At 43.2% G+C, this 15,596-nt stretch overlaps 8 non-coding genes across 8 annotated transcripts; all 8 read left to right on the forward strand.

Moving 5' to 3' along the window:
- The first annotated feature begins 2,398 nt into the window (after positions 1-2,398).
- Positions 2,399-2,471, forward strand: TRNAT-UGU (transfer RNA threonine (anticodon UGU)). Its single transcript has one exon. It is a non-coding gene; the product is annotated as a tRNA-Thr (tRNA).
- A 1,761-nt stretch (positions 2,472-4,232) lies between these two features.
- Positions 4,233-4,305, forward strand: TRNAT-UGU (transfer RNA threonine (anticodon UGU)). The gene has a single exon. It is a non-coding gene; the product is annotated as a tRNA-Thr (tRNA).
- Positions 4,306-6,067: 1,762 nt separating this feature from the next.
- On the forward strand, positions 6,068-6,140 carry TRNAT-UGU (transfer RNA threonine (anticodon UGU)). Its single transcript has one exon. It is a non-coding gene; the product is annotated as a tRNA-Thr (tRNA).
- A 1,762-nt stretch (positions 6,141-7,902) lies between these two features.
- Positions 7,903-7,975, forward strand: TRNAT-UGU (transfer RNA threonine (anticodon UGU)). The gene has a single exon. It is a non-coding gene; the product is annotated as a tRNA-Thr (tRNA).
- A 1,763-nt stretch (positions 7,976-9,738) lies between these two features.
- Positions 9,739-9,811, forward strand: TRNAT-UGU (transfer RNA threonine (anticodon UGU)). The gene has a single exon. It is a non-coding gene; the product is annotated as a tRNA-Thr (tRNA).
- A 1,762-nt stretch (positions 9,812-11,573) lies between these two features.
- On the forward strand, positions 11,574-11,646 carry TRNAT-UGU (transfer RNA threonine (anticodon UGU)). Its single transcript has one exon. It is a non-coding gene; the product is annotated as a tRNA-Thr (tRNA).
- A 1,764-nt stretch (positions 11,647-13,410) lies between these two features.
- Positions 13,411-13,483, forward strand: TRNAT-UGU (transfer RNA threonine (anticodon UGU)). The gene has a single exon. It is a non-coding gene; the product is annotated as a tRNA-Thr (tRNA).
- Positions 13,484-15,245: 1,762 nt separating this feature from the next.
- Positions 15,246-15,318, forward strand: TRNAT-UGU (transfer RNA threonine (anticodon UGU)). The gene has a single exon. It is a non-coding gene; the product is annotated as a tRNA-Thr (tRNA).
- Positions 15,319-15,596: the final 278 nt, after the last annotated feature.

Consider the following 15,596-nt stretch of genomic DNA (forward strand, 5'->3'; position numbering starts at 1 on the left):
ACTAAAAGATGTATTTTTAAATTGTGAGTTCAGGGATCCCAAACTCCACATGTCCATCTACTCTCTAGGGGAATCTACACTTTAATCATATTTAAAGGTAGCCCCCATATTATCCTATGAGAGAGAGACAGACCTTGCAACAGTGAAAACGAAATTGGCAGTATTTCACTGTCAGGACATATAAACCACATTACTATATGTCCTACCTCATCCATACACTGCACCCTGCCCTTGGGGCTACCTAGGGCCTACCTTAGGGGTGCCTTACATGTAAGGAAAGGGAAGGTTTAGGCCTGGCAAGTGGGTACACTTGCCAAGTCGAATTTACAGTGTAAAAATACACATACAGACACTGCAGTGGCAGGTCTGAGACATGATTACAGAGCTACTTATGTGGGTGGCACAGCCAGTGCTGCAGGCCCACTAGTAGCATTTGATTTACAGGCCCTGGCACCTCTAGTGCACCTTACTAGGGACTTACTAGTAATTCAAATATGCCAATCATGGATAAACCACTTACATACAATTTAAACAGGAGAGCATATGCACTTTAGCACTGGTTAGCAGTGGTAATGTGCTCAGAGTTGAAAAGCCAACAGCAACAGGTCAGAAAAAAAATAGGAGGCAGGAGGCAAAAAAGACTGGGGATGACCCTGCATAAGCAAAAGTCCAACAGGGAGCCTCACTACAAATATTCTTTTCAAGATAGAAAAACAAAGGCGACACAGGGCAAAGCACGCAAGAACGGGGGGCATTACACACAGTGTCAGTGGAATGACAAACACAAGACTCCTACAGGGTCATACAATTGACTTGTGTGAGTATGGGGGATGTTTAGAGTGTGACATCCCAAAATATCATTCTTGACTTGGTCGTTGGCTTTGGTGCCCCTTCAGCCACGTCCTTTCCAATGCACATGTAATTTGTTTAATATCATCCTGATTTCACTGTGAGATTTTAACTTGTTCTTTTTTTCGGGTCCGGAATGTAAGTGTATATTTAGGCCCATGTTTAAACCGATTTTGCATCGGGTTGCATCACTTTTTCAATGCAGCATTAACACAATTCGTTTTTTGGTATTTACAAAGCCATGCACATGTTAAGAAAAGGTAACAGCACACAGCACCTTGCTCTGCCATGCTTTACTTTGCGTCAGGTAGGTGTTCCACGGGTGGTACATGTTTTTCTCATACATCCACACATGGATTTTGATGTAAACCCATATTTACAAAAACATACAGTCATGGTTTTGTGCCACAATGTTGCGCCTACCCGAGGCTGGTGTAAGGCGAACAGATGTCTTTATTTCTCCATGTCACTGCCTCTTTGCATGCGGTGTGCTACAATTTGCAGCACAGATACAAAGAGTAAACAAGCACTTGCAATACAACATGTCTGGCATTTCTCCGAGATAGAGCTATTAGCAGTTGTAAACTCCCAACCAGACTTTTCTTGACTCATTAAATGTAAATAATGAGCGCGATCGCGCTGCTACAGTTCACTCATATTGAAACCTGTCGGCAAAAGTGCAATTATCTATGTAACCGGCAAAAGTTCAATTAATTATGTAACAGGGTTGATGTCATGCAATGAGCTCGACTTCTGTCAAATGAGATTGTGCTGTGAAAAAAAAGAGAAAAAGTAGTCCACAAACCAGATGGAAAACAGCGAGCCTCCTATGTTTTAAGTACTTGGTCGCTGCGCTCAAGGAGGGCTAACCACCGGAAAAGGCATGACGTATGCATGCCTTCCACTAACGAAAGCAAGCAGATTTTAACAGGGAAGCCCACGAACCAATAAAAGACACCAACGTGAAATGGACGGGGCTCCTAGCCCTTTTCTAACTACAACAGCGTCTCGCAAGCAATACGCATGCGCAAGCGCATTCTAGCGCAGGCTTGACTCTAAAAAATCTCCTATGATAGTTGGAGGAATATATCCCTTTATGCACATCAGCTCTCCTGCACATAAGGCAGATACCCTTGCACTCAAGGCAGCCCGAAGTGCACCTTTGCATAGACAAAGAGAAGAACTGCACCATTTCTGTGAAGATATGTCTCAGTTCTGCTCTCTTCGAGTGACGCACAAAGGAACTTTGCTCGCTGTGCTGCACTGCGTCCCTTCTTTCTAAATATTCCAATTAGTGATCAGTTTACCAAAAAAGTAGCAAATCTGCACCCATAGATGTACTCCTTGAAAGGATACAAATTTAATACCTTTATAAAATACACAATCACTGGCAATAGTAGCCTTGGAAAGCTATGCCAGATTCAGGTTTGAAGCTATGCCCATTTTCTTTCTCAGACTCACACAATCCTCTCTCCTGCTGATTCCATTGTAACTCAGGTACGCTCTGCTCCTTCATATAGTCCCCAGCACGACATCCTGACAAGCTCCTGGCTCCATAGCTCAGGGGTTAGAGCACTGGTCTTGTAAACCAGGGGTCGTGAGTTTAAATCTCACTGAGGCCTCACAAACATTTTGGATTTAACAACACTTTTTAGTTCATTGGGGAGCCTCACTACAAATATTCTTTTCAAGATAGAAAAACAAAGGCGACACAGGGCAAAGCACGCAAGAACGGGGGGCATTACACACAGTGTCAGTGGAATGACAAACACAAGACTCCTACAGGGTCATACAATTGACTTGTGTGAGTATGGGGGATGTTTAGAGTGTGACATCCCAAAATATCATTCTTGACTTGGTCGTTGGCTTTGGTGCCCCTTCAGCCACGTCCTTTCCAATGCACATGTCATTTTTTTAATATCATCCTGATTTCACTGTGAGATTTTAACTTGTTCTTTTTTTCGGGTCCGGAATTTAAGTGTACATTTAGGCCAATGTTTAAACAGATTTTTCATCGGGTTGCATCACTTTTTCGATGCAGCATTAACACAATTCGTTTTTTGGTATTTACAAAGCCATGCACATGTTAAGAAAAAGTAACAGCACACAGCACCTTGCTCTGCCATGCTTTACTTTGCGTCAGGTAGGTGTTCCACAGGTGGTACATGGTTTTCTTGTACATCCACACATGTATTTCGATGTAAACCCATGTTTACAAAAACATACAGTCATGGTTTTGTGCCACAATGGAGCGCCTCCCCGAGGCTGGTGTAAGGAGAACAGATGTCTTTATTTCTCCATGTTACTGCCTCTTTGCATGTGGTGTGCTGCAATTTGCAGAACAGATACAAAGAGTAAACAAGCACTTGCAATACAACTGGTCTGGCATTTCTCCGAGATAGAGCTATTAGCAGTTGTAAACTCCCAACCAGACTTTTCTTGACTCATTAAATGTAAATAATGAGCGCAATCGCGCTGCTACAGTTCACTCATATTGAAACCTATCGGCAAAAGTGCAATTATCTATGTAACCGGCAAAAGTTCAATTAATTAGGTAACAGGGTCGATGTCATGCAATGAGCTCGACTTCTGTCAAACGAGATCGTGCTGTGAAAAAAAGAGAAAAAGTAGTCCACAAACCAGATGGAAAACAGCGAGCCTCCTATGTTTTCAGTACTTGGTCGCTGCGCTCAAGGAGGGCTAACCACCGGAAAAGGCATGACGTATGCATGCCTTCCACTAACGAAAGCAAGCAGATTTTAACAGGGAATCCCACGAACCAATGAAAGACACCAACGTGAAATGGACGGGGCTCCTAGCCCTTTTCTAACTACAACAGCGTCTCGCAAGCAATACGCATGCGCAAGCGCATTCTAGCGCAGGCTTGACTCTAAAAAAATCCTATGATAGTTGGAGGAAGATATCCCTTTATGCACATCAGCTCTCCTGAACATAAGGCAGATACCCTTGCACTCAAGGCAGCCCGAAGTGCACCTTTGCATAGACAAAGAGCAGAACTGCACCATTTCTGTGAAGATATGTCTCAGTTCTGCTGTCTTCGAGTGACGCACAAAGGAACTTTGCTCGCTGTGCTGCACTGCGTCTCTTCTTTCTAAATATTCCAATTAGTGATCAGTTTACCAAAAAAGTAGCAAATCTGCACCCATAGATGTACTCCTTGATAGGATACAAATTTACTACCTTTTTAAAATACACAAACACTGGCAATAGTAGCCTTGGAAAGCTATGCCAGATTCAGGTTTGAAGCTATGCCCCTTTTCTTTCTCAGACTCACACAATCCTCTCTCCTGCTGATTCCATTGTAACTCAGATCTGCTCTGCTCCTTCATATAGTCCCCAGCACAGCATCCTCACCAGCTCCTGGCCCCATAGCTCAGGGGTTAGAGCACTGGTCTTGTAAAGCAGAGGTCGTGAGTTCAAATCTCACTGGGGCCTCACAAACATTTTGGATTTAACAACACTTTTTAGTTCATTGGGGAGCCTCACTACAAATATTCTTTTCAAGATAGAAAAACAAAGGCGACACAGGGCAAAGCACGCAAGAACGGGGGGCATTACACACAGTGTCAGTGGAATGACAAACACAAGACTCCTACAGGGTCATACAATTGACTTGTGTGAGTATGGGGGATGTTTAGAGTGTGACATCCCAAAATATTATTCTTGACTTGGTCGTTGGCTTTGGTGCCCCTTCAGCCACGTCCTTTCCAATGCACATGTAATTTGTTTAATATCATCCTGATTTCACTGTGAGATTTTAACTTGTTCTTTTTTTCGGGTCCGGAATGTAAGTGTATATTTAGGCCCATGTTTAAACCGATTTTGCATCGGGTTGCATCACTTTTTCAATGCAGCATTAACACAATTCGTTTTTTGGTATTTACAAAGCCATGCACATGTTAAGAAAAGGTAACAGCACACAGCACCTTGCTCTGCCATGCTTTACTTTGCGTCAGGTAGGTGTTCCACAGGTGGTACATGGTTTTCTTGCACATCCACGCATGGATTTTTATGTAAACCCATGTTTACAAAAACATACAGTCATGGTTTTGTGCCACAATGGTGCGCCTCCCCGAGGCTGGTGTAAGGAGAACAGATGTCTTTATTTCTCCATGTTACTGCCTCTTTGCATGTGGTGTGCTGCAATTTGCAGAACAGATACAAAGAGTAAACAAGCACTTGCAATACAACTGGTCTGGCATTTCTCCGAGATAGAGCTATTAGCAGTTGTAAACTCCCAACTAGACTTTTCTTGACTCATTAAATGTAAATAATGAGCGCAATCGCGCTGCTACAGTTCACTCATATTGAAACCTATCGGCAAAAGTGCAATTATCTATGTAACCGGCAAAAGTTCAATTAATTATGTAACAGGGTCGATGTCATGCAATGAGCTCGACTTCTGTCAAACGAGATCGTGCTGTGAAAAAAAGAGAAAAAGTAGTCCACAAACCAGATGGAAAACAGCGAGCCTCCTTTGTTTTCAGTACTTGGTCGCTGCGCTCAAGGAGGGCTAACCACCGGAAAAGGCATGACGTATGCATGCCTTCCACTAACGAAAGCAAGCAGATTTTAACAGGGAAGCCCACGAACCAATAAAAGACACCAGTGTGAAATGGACGGGGCTCCTAGCCCTTTTCTAACTACAACAGCGTCTCGCAAGCAATACGCATGTGCAAGCGCATTCTAGCGCAGGCTTGACTCTAAAAAATATCCTATGATAGTTGGAGGAAGATATCCCTTTATGCACATCAGCTCTCCTGAACATAAGGCAGATACCCTTGCACTCAAGGCAGCCCGAAGTGCACCTTTGCATAGACAAAGAGCAGAACTGCACCATTTCTGTGAAGATATGTCTCAGTTCTGCTCTCTTCGAGTGACGCACAAAGGAACTTTGCTCGCTGTGCTGCACTGCGTCTCTTCTTTCTAAATATTCCAATTAGTGATCAGTTTACCAAAAAAGTAGCAAATCTGCACCCATAGATGTACTCCTTGAAAGGATACAAATTTACTACCTTTTTAAAATACACAAACACTGGCAATAGTAGCCTTGGAAAGCTATGCCAGATTCAGGTTTGAAGCTATGCCCCTTTTCTTTCTCAGACTCACACAATCCTCTCTCCTGCTGATTCCATTGTAACTCAGGTATGCTCTGCTCCTTCATATAGTCCCCAGCACGGCATCCTGACAAGCTCCTGGCTCCATAGCTCAGGGGTTAGAGCACTGGTCTTGTAAACCAGGGGTCGTGAGTTCAAATCTCACTGGGGCCTCACAAACATTTTGGATTTAACAACACTTTTTAGTTCATTGGGGAGCCTCACTACAAATATTATTTTCAAGATAGAAAAACAAAGGCGACACAGGGCAAAGCACGCAAGAACGGGGGGCATTACACACAGTGTCAGTGGAATGACAAACACAAGACTCCTACAGGGTCATACAATTGACTTGTGTGAGTATGGGGGATGTTTAGAGTGTGACATCCCAAAATATCATTCTTGACTTGGTCATTGGCTTTGGTGCCCCTTCAGCCACGTCCTTTCCAATGCACATGTCATTTTTTAAATATCATCCTGATTTCACTGTGAGATTTTAACTTGTTCTTTTTTTCGGGTCCGGAATTTAAGTGTACATTTAGGCCCATGTTTAAACAGATTTTTCATCGGGTTGCATCACTTTTTTGATGCAGCATTAACACAATTCGTTTATTGGTATTTACAAAGCCATGCACATGTTAAGAAAAAGTAACAGCACACAGCACCTTGCTCTGCCATGCTTTACTTTGCGTCAGGTAGGTGTTCCACAGGTGGTACATGGTTTTCTTGTACATCCACACATGGATTTTGATGTAAACCCATGTTTACAAAAACATACAGTCATGGTTTTGTGCCACAATGGTGCGCCTCCCCGAGGCTGGTGTAAGGAGAACAGATGTCTTTATTTCTCCATGTTACTGCCTCTTTGCATGTGGTGTGCTGCAATTTGCAGAACAGATACAAAGAGTAAACAAGCACTTGCAATACAACTGGTCTGGCATTTCTCCGAGATAGAGCTATTAGCAGTTGTAAACTCCCAACCAGACTTTTCTTGACTCATTAAATGTAAATAATGAGCGCAATCGCGCTGCTACAGTTCACTCATATTGAAACCTATCGGCAAAAGTGCAATTATCTATGTAACCGGCAAAAGTTCAATTAATTATGTAACAGGGTCGATGTCATGCAATGAGCTCGACTTCTGTCAAACGAGATCATGCTGTGAAAAAAAGAGAAAAAGTAGTCCACAAACCAGATGGAAAACAGCGAGCCTCCTATGTTTTCAGTACTTGGTCGCTGCGCTCAAGGAGGGCTAACCACCGGAAAAGGCATAACGTATGCATGCCTTCCACTAACGAAAGCAAGCAGATTTTAACAGGGAAGCCCACGAACCAATGAAAGACACCAATGTGAAATGGACGGGGCTCATAGCCCTTTTCTAACTACTACAGCGTCTCGCAAGCAATACGCATGCGCAAGCGCATTCTAGCGCAGGCTTGACTCTAAAAAATCTCCTAGGATAGTTGGAGGAAGATATCCCTTTATGCACATCAGCTCTCCTGAACATAAGGCAGATACCCTTGCACTCAAAGCAGCCCGAAGTGCACCTTTGCATAGACAAAGAGCAGAACTGCACCATTTCTGTGAAGATATGTCTCAGTTCTGCTCTCTTCGAGTGACGCACAAAGGAACTTTGCTCGCTGTGCTGCACTGCGTCCCTTCTTTCTAAATATTCCAATTAGTGATCAGTTTACCAAAAAAGTAGCAAATCTGCACCCATAGATGTACTCCTTGAAAGGATACAAATTTACTACCTTTTTAAAATACACAAACACTGGCAATAGTAGCCTTGGAAAGCTATGCCAGATTCAGGTTTGAAGCTATGCCCCTTTTCTTTCTCAGACTCACACAATCCTCTCTCCTGCTGATTCCATTGTAACTCAGGTATGCTCTGCTCCTTCATATAGTCCCCAGCACGGCATCCTGACAAGCTCCTGGCTCCATAGCTCAGGGGTTAGAGCACTGGTCTTGTAAACCAGAGGTCGTGAGTTCATATCTCACTGGGGCCTCACAAGCATTTTGGATTTAACAACACTTTTTAGTTCATTGGGGAGCCTCACTACAAATATTCTTTTCAAGATAGAAAAACAAAGGCGACACAGGGCAAAGCACGCAAGAACGGGGGGCATTACACACAGTGTCAGTGGAATGACAAACACAAGACTCCTACAGGGTCATACAATTGACTTGTGTGAGTATGGGGGATGTTTAGAGTGTGACATCCCAAAATATCATTCTTGACTTGGTCGTTGGCTTTGGTGCCCCTTCAGCCACGTCCTTTCCAATGCACATGTCATTTTTTTAATATCATCCTGATTTCACTGTGAGATTTTAACTTGTTCTTTTTTTCGGGTCCGGAATGTAAGTGTATATTTAGGCCCATGTTTAAACCGATTTTGCATCGGGTTGCATCACTTTTTCAATGCAGCATTAACACAATTCGTTTTTTGGTATTTACAAAGCCATGCACATGTTAAGAAAAGGTAACAGCACACAGCACCTTGCTCTGCCATGCTTTACTTTGCGTCAGGTAGGTGTTCCACGGGTGGTACATGTTTTTCTCATACATCCACACATGGATTTTGATGTAAACCCATATTTACAAAAACATACAGTCATGGTTTTGTGCCACAATGTTGCGCCTACCCGAGGCTGGTGTAAGGCGAACAGATGTCTTTATTTCTCCATGTCACTGCCTCTTTGCATGTGGTGTGCTACAATTTGCAGCACAGATACAAAGAGTAAACAAGCACTTGCAATACAACATGTCTGGCATTTCTCCGAGATAGAGCTATTAGCAGTTGTAAACTCCCAACCAGACTTTTCTTGACTCATTAAATGTAAATAATGAGCGCGATCGCGCTGCTACAGTTCACTCATATTGAAACCTATCGGCAAAAGTGCAATTATCTATGTAACCGGCAAAAGTTCAATTAATTATGTAACAGGGTTGATGTCATGCAATGAGCTCGACTTCTGTCAAATGAGATTGTGCTGTGAAAAAAAAGAGAAAAAGTAGTCCACAAACCAGATGGAAAACAGCGAGCCTCCTATGTTTTCAGTACTTGGTCGCTGCGCTCAAGGAGCGCTAACCACCGGAAAAGGCATGACGATTGCATGCCTTCCACTAACGAAAGCAAGCAGATTTTAACAGGGAATCCCACGAACCAATGAAAGACACCAACGTGAAATGGACGGGGCTCCTAGCCCTTTTCTAACTACAACAGCGTCTCGCAAGCAATACGCATGCGCAAGCGCATTCTAGCGCAGGCTTGACTCTAAAGAATCTCCTATGATAGTTGGAGGAAGATATCCCTTTATGCACATCAGCTCTCCTGAACATAAGGCAGATACCCTTGCACTCAAGGCAGCCCGAAGTGCACCTTTGCATAGACAAAGAGAAGAACTGCACCATTTCTGTGAAGATATGTCTCAGTTCTGCTCTCTTCGAGTGACGCACAAAGGAACTTTGCTGGCTGTGCTGCACTGCGTCCCTTCTTTCTAAATATTCCAATTAGTGATCAGTTTACCAAAAAAGTAGCAAATCTGCACCCATAGATGTACTCCTTGAAAGGATACAAATTTACTACCTTTTTAAAATACACAAACACTGGCAATAGTAGCCTTGGAAAGCTATGCCAGATTCAGGTTTGAAGCTATGCCCCTTTTCTTTCTCAGACTCACACAATCCTCTCTCCTGCTGATTCCATTGTAACGCAGGTATGCTCTGCTCCTTCATATAGTCCTCAGCACGGCTTCCTGCCAAGCTCCTGGCTCCATACCTCAGGGGTTAGAGCACTGGTCTTGTAAACCAGGGGTCGTGAGTTCAAATCTCACTGGGGCCTCACAAACATTTTGGATTTAACAACACTTTTTAGTTCATTGGGGAGCCTCACTACAAATATTATTTTCAAGATAGAAAAACAAAGGCGACACAGGGCAAAGCACGCAAGAACGGGGGGCATTACACACAGTGTCAGTGGAATGACAAACACAAGACTCCTACAGGGTCATACAATTGACTTGTGTGAGTATGGGGGATGTTTAGAGTGTGACATCCCAAAATATCATTCTTGACTTGGTCGTTGGCTTTGGTGCCCTTCAGCCACGTCCTTTCCAATGCACATGTCATTTTTTTAATATCATCCTGATTTCACTGTGAGATTTTAACTTGTTCTTTTTTTCGGGTCCGGAATGTAAGTGTATATTTAGGCCCATGTTTAAACCGATTTTGCATCGGGTTGCATCACTTTTTCAATGCAGCATTAACACAATTAGTTTTTTGGTATTTACAAAGCCATGCACATGTTAAGAAAAGGTAACAGCACACAGCACCTTGCTCTGCCATGCTTTACTTTGCGTCAGGTAGGTGTTCCACAGGTGGTACATGGTTTTCTTGTACATCCACACATGGATTTTGATGTAAACCCATATTTACAAAAACATACAGTCATGGTTTTGTGCCACAATGTTGCGCCTACCCGAGGCTGGTGTAAGGCGAACAGATGTATTTATTTCTCCATGTCACTGCCTCTTTGCATGTGGTGTGCTACAATTTGCAGCACAGATACAAAGAGTAAACAAGCACTTGCAATACAACATGTCTGGCATTTCTCCGAGATAGAGCTATTAGCAGTTGTAAACTCCCAACCAGACTTTTCTTGACTCATTAAATGTAAATAATGAGCGCGATCGCGCTGCTACAGTTCACTCATATTGAAACCTATCGGCAAAAGTGCAATTATCTATGTAACCGGCAAAAGTTCAATTAATTATGTAACAGGGTTGATGTCATGCAATGAGCTCGACTTCTGTCAAACGAGATTGTGCTGTGAAAAAAAAGAGAAAAAGTAGTCCACAAACCAGATGGAAAACAGCGAGCCTCCTTTGTTTTCAGTACTTGGTCGCTGCGCTCAAGGAGGGCTAACCACCGGAAAAGGCATGACGTATGCATGCCTTCCACTAACGAAAGCAAGCAGATTTTAACAGGGAAGCCCACGAACCAATGAAAGACACCACCGTGAAATGGACGGGGCTCCTAGCCCTTTTCTAACTACAACAGCGTCTCGCAAGCAATACGCATTCGCAAGCGCATTCTAGCCCAGGCTTGACTCTAAAAAATCTCCTATGATAGTTGGAGGAAGATATCCCTTTATGCACATCAGCTCTCCTGAACATAAGGCAGATACCCTTGCACTCAAGGCAGCCCGAAGTGCACCTTTGCATAGACAAAGAGCAGAACTGCACCATTTCTGTGAAGATATGTCTCAGTTCTGCTCTCTTCGAGTGACGCACAAAGGAACTTTGCTCGCTGTGCTGCACTGCGTCCCTTCTTTCTAAATATTCCAATTAGTGATCAGTTTACCAAAAAAGTAGCAAATCTGCACCCATAGATGTACTCCTTGAAAGGATACAAATTTACTACCTTTTTAAAATACACAAACACTGGCAATAGTAGCCTTGGAAAGCTATGTCAGATTCAGGTTTGAAGCTATGCCCCTTTTCTTTCTCAGACTCACACAATCCTCTCTCCTGCTGATTCCATTGTAACTCAGGTCTGCTCTGCTCCTTCATATAGTCCCCAGCACAGCAACCTGACAAGCTCCTGGCTCCATAGCTCAGGGGTTAGAGCACTGGTCTTGTAAACCAGAGGTCGTGAGTTCAAATCTCACTGGGGCCTCACAAACATTTTGGATTTAACAACACTTTTTACTTCATTGCGGAGCCTCACTACAAATATTCTTTTCAAGATAGAAAAACAAAGGCGACACAGGGCAAAGCACGCAAGAACGGGGGGCATTACACACAGTGTCAGTGGAATGACAAACACAAGACTCCTACAGGGTCATACAATTGACTTGTGTGAGTATGGGGGATGTTTAGAGTGTGACATCCCAAAATATCATTCTTGACTTGGTCGTTGGCTTTGGTGCCCCTTCAGCCACGTCCTTTCCAATGCACATGTCATTTTTTTAATATCATCCTGATTTCACTGTGAGATTTTAACTTGTTCTTTTTTTTCGGGTCCGGAATGTAAGTGTATATTTAGGCCCATGTTTAAACCGATTTTGCATCGGGTTGCATCACTTTTTCAATGCAGCATTAACACAATTTGTTTTTTGGTATTTACAAAGCCATGCACATGTTAAGAAAAGGAAACAGCACACAGCACCTTGCTCTGCCATGCTTTACTTTGCGTCAGGTAGGTGTTCCACGGGTGGTACATGTTTTTCTCATACATCCACACATGGATTTTGATGTAAACCCATATTTACAAAAACATACAGTCATGGTTTTGTGCCACAATGTTGCGCCTACCCGAGGCTGGTGTAAGGCGAACAGATGTCTTTATTTCTTCATGTCACTGCCTCTTTGCATGCGGTGTGCTACAATTTGCAGCACAGATACAAAGAGTAAACAAGCACTTGCAATACAACATGTCTGGCATTTCTCCGAGATAGAGCTATTAGCAGTTGTAAACTCCCAACCAGACTTTTCTTGACTCATTAAATGTAAATAATGAGCGCGATCTCGCTGCTACAGTTCACTCATATTGAAACCTATCGGCAAAAGTGCAATTATCTATGTAACCGGCAAAAGTTCAATTAATTATGTAACAGGGTTGATGTCATGCAATGAGCTCGACTTCTGTCAAACGAGATTGTGCTGTGAAAAAAAAGAGAAAAAGTAGTCCACAAACCAGATGGAAAACAGCGAGCCTCCTATGTTTTCAGTACTTGGTCGCTGCGCTCAAGGAGCGCTAACCACCGGAAAAGGCATGACGATTGCATGCCTTCCACTAACGAAAGCAAGCAGATTTTAACAGGGAATCCCACGAACCAATGAAAGACACCAACGTGAAATGGACGGGGCTCCTAGCCCTTTTCTAACTACAACAGCGTCTCGCAAGCAATACGCATGCGCAAGCGCATTCTAGCGCAGGCTTGACTCTAAAAAATCTCCTATGATAGTTGGAGGAATATATCCCTTTATGCACATCAGCTGTCCTGAACATAAGGCAGATACCCTTGCACTCAAGGCAGCCCGAAGTGCACCTTTGCATAGACAAAGAGCAGAACTGCACCATTTCTGTGAAGATATGTCTCAGTTCTGCTCTCTTCGAGTGACGCACAAAGGAACTTTGCTCGCTGTGCTGCACTGCGTCCCTTCTTTCTAAATATTCCAATTAGTGATCAGTTTACCAAAAAAGTAGCAAATCTGCACCCATAGATGTACTCCTTGAAAGGATACAAATTTACTACCTTTTTAAAATACACAAACACTGGCAATAGTAGCCTTGGAAAGCTATGCCAGATTGAGGTTTGAAGCTATGCCCCTTTTCTTTCTCAGACTCACACAATCCTCTCTCCTGCTGATTCCATTGTAACTCAGGTATGCTCTGCTCCTTCATATAGTCCTCAGCACGGCATCCTGCCAAGCTCCTGGCTCCATACCTCAGGGGTTAGAGCACTGGTCTTGTAAACCAGGGGTCGTGAGTTCAAATCTCACTAGGGCCTCACAAACATTTTGGATTTAACAACACTTTTTAGTTCATTGGGGAGCCTCACTACAAATATTATTTTCAAGATAGAAAAACAAAGGCGACACAGGGCAAAGCACGCAAGAACGGGGGGCATTACACACAGTGTCAGTGGAATGACAAACACAAGACTCCTACAGGGTCATACAATTGACTTGTGTGAGTATGGGGGATGTTTAGAGTGTGACATCCCAAAATATCATTCTTGACTTGGTCATTGGCTTTGGTGCCCCTTCAGCCACGTCCTTTCCAATGCACATGTCATTTTTTAAATATCATCCTGATTTCACTGTGAGATTTTAACTTGTTCTTTTTTTCGGGTCCGGAATTTAAGTGTACATTTAGGCCCATGTTTAAACAGATTTTTCATCGGGTTGCATCACTTTTTCGATGCAGCATTAACACAATTCGTTTTTTGGTATTTACAAAGCCATGCACATGTTAAGAAAAAGTAACAGCACACAGCACATTGCTCTGCCATGCTTTACTTTGCGCCAGGTAGGTGTTCCACAGGTGGTACATGGTTTTCTTGCACATCCACGCATGGATTTTTATGTAAACCCATGTTTACAAAAACATACAGTCATGGTTTTGTGCCACAATGGTGCGCCTCCCCGAGGCTGGTGTAAGGAGAACAGATGTCTTTATTTCTCCATGTTACTGCCTCTTTGCATGTGGTGTGCTGCAATTTGCAGAACAGATACAAAGAGTAAACAAGCACTTGCAATACAACTGGTCTGGCATTTCTCCGAGATAGAGCTATTAGCAGTTGTAAACTCCCAACTAGACTTTTCTTGACTCATTAAATGTAAATAATGAGCGCAATCGCGCTGCTACAGTTCACTCATATTGAAACCTATCGGCAAAAGTGCAATTATCTATGTAACCGGCAAAAGTTCAATTAATTATGTAACAGGGTCGATGTCATGCAATGAGCTCGACTTCTGTCAAACGAGATCGTGCTGTGAAAAAAAGAGAAAAAGTAGTCCACAAACCAGATGGAAAACAGCGAGCCTCCTATGTTTTAAGTACTTGGTCGCTGCGCTCAAGGAGGGCTAACCACCGGAAAAGGCATGACGTATGCATGCCTTCCACTAACGAAAGCAAGCAGATTTTAACAGGGAAGCCCACGAACCAATAAAAGACACCAGTGTGAAATGGACGGGGCTCCTAGCCCTTTTCTAACTACAACAGCGTCTCGCAAGCAATACGCATGTGCAAGCGCATTCTAGCGCAGGCTTGACTCTAAAAAATATCCTATGATAGTTGGAGGAAGATATCCCTTTATGCACATCAGCTCTCCTGAACATAAGGCAGATACCCTTGCACTCAAGGCAGCCCGAAGTGCACCTTTGCATAGACAAAGAGCAGAACTGCACCATTTCTGTGAAGATATGTCTCAGTTCTGCTCTCTTCGAGTGACGCACAAAGGAACTTTGCTCGCTGTGCTGCACTGCGTCTCTTCTTTCTAAATATTCCAATTAGTGATCAGTTTACCAAAAAAGTAGCAAATCTGCACCCATAGATGTACTCCTTGAAAGGATACAAATTTACTACCTTTTTAAAATACACAAACACTGGCAATAGTAGCCTTGGAAAGCTATGCCAGATTCAGGTTTGAAGCTATGCCCCTTTTCTTTCTCAGACTCACACAATCCTCTCTCCTGCTGATTCCATTGTAACTCAGGTCTGCTCTGCTCCTTCATATAGTCCCCAGCACAGCATCCTGACAAGCTCCTGGCTCCATAGCTCAGGGGTTAGAGCACTGGTCTTGTAAACCAGAGGTCGTGAGTTCAAATCTCACTGGGGCCTCACAAACATTTTGGATTTAACAACACTTTTTAGTTCATTGGGGAGTGTTAGAAATGGGGTCTCTGGTTGACAGTCAGGTTACCCCCTGTTCAAGCAAGGACCCTCACTCTAGTTAGGATAAAAGAGAATCACCCTCAGCTAACCCCTGCTTACCCCCTTGGTAGCTTGGCAGAGCAGTAGGCTTAACCTCAGAGTGCTGGGCGTAAAGTATTTGTACCAACACACACAGTAACTTAATGAAAACACTACAAAATGACACAACACCAGTTTAGAAAAAT

Source organism: Pleurodeles waltl, unplaced genomic scaffold (genome assembly GCF_031143425.1).
Source record: "Pleurodeles waltl isolate 20211129_DDA unplaced genomic scaffold, aPleWal1.hap1.20221129 scaffold_39, whole genome shotgun sequence".
In the NCBI taxonomy this organism is placed as follows: domain Eukaryota; kingdom Metazoa; phylum Chordata; class Amphibia; order Caudata; family Salamandridae; genus Pleurodeles; species Pleurodeles waltl.